This window comes from Aedes albopictus, chromosome 2 (assembly GCF_035046485.1).
Source record: "Aedes albopictus strain Foshan chromosome 2, AalbF5, whole genome shotgun sequence".
Lineage (NCBI taxonomy): Eukaryota > Metazoa > Arthropoda > Insecta > Diptera > Culicidae > Aedes > Aedes albopictus.
In genome coordinates, this window is record NC_085137.1 from 148,068,766 (window position 1) to 148,074,468 (window position 5,703).

At 40.0% G+C, this 5,703-nt stretch overlaps 1 long non-coding RNA gene across 1 annotated transcript; it reads left to right on the plus strand.

Moving 5' to 3' along the window:
- The first annotated feature begins 397 nt into the window (after positions 1–397).
- Positions 398–2,840, plus strand: LOC109415694 (uncharacterized). The gene is made up of 3 exons (XR_003896362.2): positions 398–550; positions 633–742; positions 808–2,840. It is a non-coding gene; the product is annotated as an uncharacterized LOC109415694 (long non-coding RNA).
- The last annotated feature ends 2,863 nt before the right edge of the window (positions 2,841–5,703 follow it).

Sequence of the window (5,703 nt, forward strand, 5' to 3'; positions counted from 1 at the left end):
TAATGTGCGTGTTAGCAAAACGTCAAATCGAAATCCATCATGGCCGACAGTGTCGCGCGCGGTTCTACCAACAGGTGGCAGTGTGCTCTTAAAAATGACACCGGTCAAAAGTTTTTGATGAATTTCCTCTAAGAGTTACGTTTTTTAGCTTACCCTTCTACAACAAACCATCAGATAGATCATTCCCTCCCGGTATGACTCTGCAGCCATAGGTAATCCTTGCGCTGATGGTGGGTACAAAACAGGGGGTTAGACACTCTTAATCTTTTGATATAAATCTTTTCTAATCATTTCTAATCTTTCCTAATCTTATCTAATCCCGCTCAATCCCGCTGTATCTCATTAAAAAAATTCAAGTGGTTTTTACTTCAGTGTTTTGGCTTTCTGTCAAATTTGTTTTTGCTTCCTCTTTGTTTATACACGTTTTTTTGGTCAAAAGTTCCGCGTTTTTTCGTCGGTTTTTCGGTGTTCCGTGTTTCCGAAATCCATATTTGGGAGCAGAGCAGTGACGATTGTGGTGGTATCCGGACATCACCTGCTTCCATGAACAGTACGTATCCAAGGGGGACAATGCACTCCATACGGCAACACCAGGCAACAATGTGCTGATTTTGCTGCGTTTTGTTTTGCAGAATCTGTTACCACCGGCTGGCCACAGCATCGGTACGTTGACCACATATGCCATTAAAGGAGTTGGAGTGAGAAGTGATGTGACTTCTTGGGACCGGTGAAACTGAGATGAGTAAGTTTGACGTTGATTTTAGGTTATTTAGGAAAGGTAATCGAATCGTAATTGTTATTTTCTAGAACTTGAAAATTGAACTCGACATCAAGACTCCCAGTTGGCATCTGTGGATCGGCCAACCTTAATCAATGAACAAAATTGTTGCATTTAAAAACTATTTAGGGGCGAAGGAATGTGGCGGCAGCTCCGGAATAAAAGTGATCCAGTCGTAAGGCGGTGCGTGGATGTCGCAGCTTCCGGTGGCGTCTGGAGGCACAGCTACCGAGCAGCCACACAAGGAATTCTTGACCCGTCATGCAAACCTTGCTTTGCTTGTTGGTGGCATTACACCCGGCTGTTATCGCATTTAATCGAGGATATATTGGATTATTCCGTTGGATGTCTAGAAAGACATCGCATTGGCCGGAGGATATCCGTCAGATGGAGTGTTCAGCAGGGATCATGGACATGCTCCCATTGAAGCTGAAAGGGCGTTGAATTTAGATGATCGGACCTAGGATCGGACGGAAGTAAAGACGAATGCTGTGGTCAAGATAAAGTAAGTACTGCAATTCAAATGCAAATAAGACGCTGCCACCCACTACGCCCACCACAATAGGTCATATGAATAAAGCTGAGAAAATACTCTACTAATAATCTATGTAAAGCCGTGGAGCAAAACCCTGTGAATCTTCCTCGGAATCTTCACAGAGATATGAGTAAAGAGTATTTACTCATCTAGCTGTCTCACAATAAATTCAGCTAAATTTTTGAGTGCCGTTGGGGCCTACTACAATTAAGTAGGCAATTAATTGAATCAGTTAAAAGATAACCTGGAAATTGCGGTGGGAGAATAACAAGCGGCAACATCTTTTAGGAAAAACAATGGTAAAAGCAAATGTCTTTTCTATTTCTGTTAACGGAAGGCTATGAAACAGAACATTTTAAAGTCTTGGAATTTACGTTTAATAGCACCTCGGGTTAGATGAATCTACGACTCGTGCAACCAAATGATATCTTTGGGTAATAGGCTTCCAGTCTGTCCATAAACTACGTAGACTCTGTGGAAGTAGAGGAGATTCTGACCAAAGTCTACGGTCGATACAAATTGCAAAAATTGTGTATGGAAAAAAGTCTGCGACGGGGAGGACGGGTCTGAGATGTTCAAGATTGAGTCTACGTAGTTTATGGGCTGCGCCTTTCTAGACCACAGGAAATCTCATTCGGGGAAAAGTACCACACACGTTTCGTATTGAAGTGGCCGTATCAGGAACACCTTTTTAATCTTGATTTACGAGTTTTTTAACGCGAAGCTAGCTCATCTCGAGACTCAATGCTAAACTTCCTTTACGAAGGAAGAATCCTCATTTTACGAGTTAGTCGTTAGTGGGATTCGATCCTTAGCCCTTTGTCGTGATAGGCATGAGCTCACACCATTCCATGAACACTTGGGAAATGTATTATTGTTTTGACGTCAGTCGCGCCCGGAACCGCAATACTGTATCGACAGCAGCATTAATTTCACGCAGCTTGAATACTGCAAATTTACATTTTAATCGGTAATTTACAATCAAGTTAGTTCACGAGACAGAAAGATCCCTAACAGCAGTGCAGTTTCTACCGGGCTCACTGATAGAACAACACTGCCTAATCGATTGTTCATAGGCAGCGCCAGTGCTTGTAGTCGTCAACTTTGCTTGTTACCAGTTTCACTAAGTACCAAACGTATTGAATCTGTACGCAATAATTATCATAAAGTTCTGTTTACCATACCTTCATTAAATTTTCATTTATGCACAAGTTTTTGTTTGTTCCGATTTTCAAAAGCAGGATTCTTAATTTGATTCTAAATTCTAATCAAGATGGTGAGCTACTTCCTAACGAGGTGTATTATGATTCCCGGTATTCATTAGTTTGTGTCACGCAAACATTCGGTTATTCACACGGATCTGAAAATTTCGTTCTAAAAATAATTCGATAATATCGAATAGAATTCAATCCAATTCACAATTGTGACAAAGTAGGCATCTCAGAATCCCGGTATATATTTTATGCAATTCAGTATCATAATATCTATTTTATTATACTCTTTTGAGTTGCATAATGGCCTACTTATCCGAACTGGTTCATTATGAAACTTAAATGAGTTGAATAATGAAAAATAGTTGAATAATGTTCATAATGCAACTCATTTGGGTTGCACTATGAACATTATGCAACTCAAATGAGTTCTATAATAAAAAAAATCATTGCATAAAATTTTGTATGCAACTCGTTGCAAAACTCGATTTTTTCAGCACTCTTCGTATTTATCCAACTCGGCAAGCCTCGTTGGATAAATGTACGACTCGTGCTGAAAAAATCATCTTTTTGCAACTCGTTACATAAATAACTATATCGTGGGGATATTTAACTAATGACCGAATCAGGGACAGTGATGTATAACACTGTTTTGATCTATCTTTAACAATTTTGTTGTCACAGACAAACAAACGTAATACTTTGAACATTTTTAGATTCATATCATAGTCCCGGAAACATGCTAAAAGGATAGTTAACCAACTATCAAATTATTGAATACCTAGACCGTTTAATCGGTGCACGATGGGAATGTCAGAGTGTTGTGTTACGTACAAAAACATCATCATCATCATCAATTTCCTCTAAGAGTTACGTCTCTTTGTCTGTGGTTTAACGCAAGGGCAAAAGCAGCGGAAGTAAAAGAAAAAATATCGCTAATTCGATTTTGAACTGGAAACATAATAACAACCCTAATATAAAAATATGATACAACGTGCTAACCAAACCCTTTCGGGCTATCGTCTTGTTGATACAGGGAATACTACAATCATTTTTCGTGGATAGAATGACGCAGTTCAATTGATAAAATGTCAGTTCGACCCGAACAAAAAAAAAATCCTCATACCGTCTACCCCCGTTGTTTTGAACGACACCTCATGCAACTGTGGGCATTGAAAAACACACTGATGGTCACCCTTTTTGCTGTTTTGTTTTGATACCGCGTTCCGTTTCACTCAGTTCCATGAGCGGAATGACGTTTGAACCATTTTTAGTTCGAACAATGTGCAGATAAGCGGGGGTCAAATTAACAAGTGTTCAAATTAGGGGGTAAACGGTACAAACTTTAAATGCATTTTAAAAATAATTCCCGGATTCCAAAAATTATGAAATTTTGAATTTCGACTAATTTTCGGGCGGAAAATCCGAATCTGAAATAATCCGGATAACCCTAAAGAACCCAAGAGCAAAGAATATTTACTCAGCTTTATTCATATGGCCTACTAACTTCTTTTTACCGAACTCAGTATTAGTATCAGCGCATTTGCCCAGAAGCTCGCCCAAAAGAACACGCGGCAAATCCCTGAGGAACAGAACAGCCGCGATTTTGCTCCCCTCTCCATTCTTTGGGAGATATTGTGCCTGCAGAAAAAAAAGGAAGCGACGTGTCGCTAGACCTCACGCATGTCTCCAGCGACGATCCTGATTCTGGAGCAACTTTTGAAAAGGGCATACAAGCATTGGTAAATAATGACTCCACACGTCGCTCCTGAGCCCCCATCAGCTTATTCACACAAACTAAGACCGTTATTAGATAGAGCAAACATCGATCTTTCGGATAACGGTGTTCATTTGCGTGGGCGGGCTGCTGTTAGGCCCTACAGAGCGTTTTCGAAAAAAGACACAAGACCTGAAAAAAGTCGAAAAAACCCGGTAAAACCCGCAGAACTTTTGCAGGTTTTAGCGACTTTTTTGGGCTTTTTTCAGCTTTTTTGGCTTGGCAAAACTACATTGAAAGACGGCTTGCGGTTATGACAAGCACAAAAATGTTTTCAAATCTATATATATAAAAATGTAGTGGCATACGTGGGACCGCGCATAACTTGCGAACAGGTGGTCCGATTTGGGTCGTCTAAGTTTTGTTCTGTTAGTTTTCACCCAAGGAAGGTTTATGAGGCCTAAAACATGCGAAAATTGAGAGTTTTTGAAAATCGGGTTTACATACATTTTGAACGGGGACTTGGGCACCTGGCTAGGGACTTGAAACGTCAAAAAACGTAGTAGGCAAGACAAAGTTTGCCGGGTACAGCTAGTTTACTATAGATAAACTTAATCATCAACCCATAAACGCTTCTTGTGCGCATTCTGTTTACTCTCGTATCAATCGGTTCGATAGCCGAGTGGTAGCGTGCGAGCCTGGTGATCTCAATATTCTTGGTTCGAATCCGGTTGCCAACAGAAACTTTTTTTAATTGTAAATCGGGTCCATGATAAAATTGAAAACCTCGTTGAAAACATTAGTCTGTTGAATTGAAACGAAACTCAGTCTGCCCAAAAATAAAGTGGCGGTGTGCATTTATGTTGACCCTCAGGATAGTAATTTCAACCGCAAGCCGTCTTTCAGTGTAGTGTCGCTCCCCCTGATTTCTGCAGATCTTTATGCAATTCCCCAGAACTTCTACCAGATATTCTCAATGAGAATTCTCGCGGAGATCATTACGAAGTCCTTCAAGAAGATTTTTTGGATTTCATACGAAATTACCCAAGATAAGATCCATATGAAATTCTTCCATGAGTTCCCTTTGAAATTTCTACAGGAGTTATTCCAAAAGACCCTTTCGAGTTTCATCCAATAATTCTTTCAGGGATAACATTTACCTTGTGGGAATCCCTGAAAAAAAAACTGCCGAAGATATTCCAAAATGAACTGGAAGAATCTCAGAAAATACGCCAATAGAAATCCTTGTAGTAACTTAGATTAATCTCAGAAGGAACTCCAGGAGGAATCTCAGAACGAATTCCTGGAGAAATATCGGAAAGAATAAATAGATTAATTCTGGTAGGAATCCCGCGAGGTGTTGCTGGAGAAATCCCGGAGAGTACTAGCGAAAGAATGCCAAATGGAACTTCTTTAAGCATCTCTAAAATAAAAACTCCTGGAAGGATCTCAAAGAAACCTC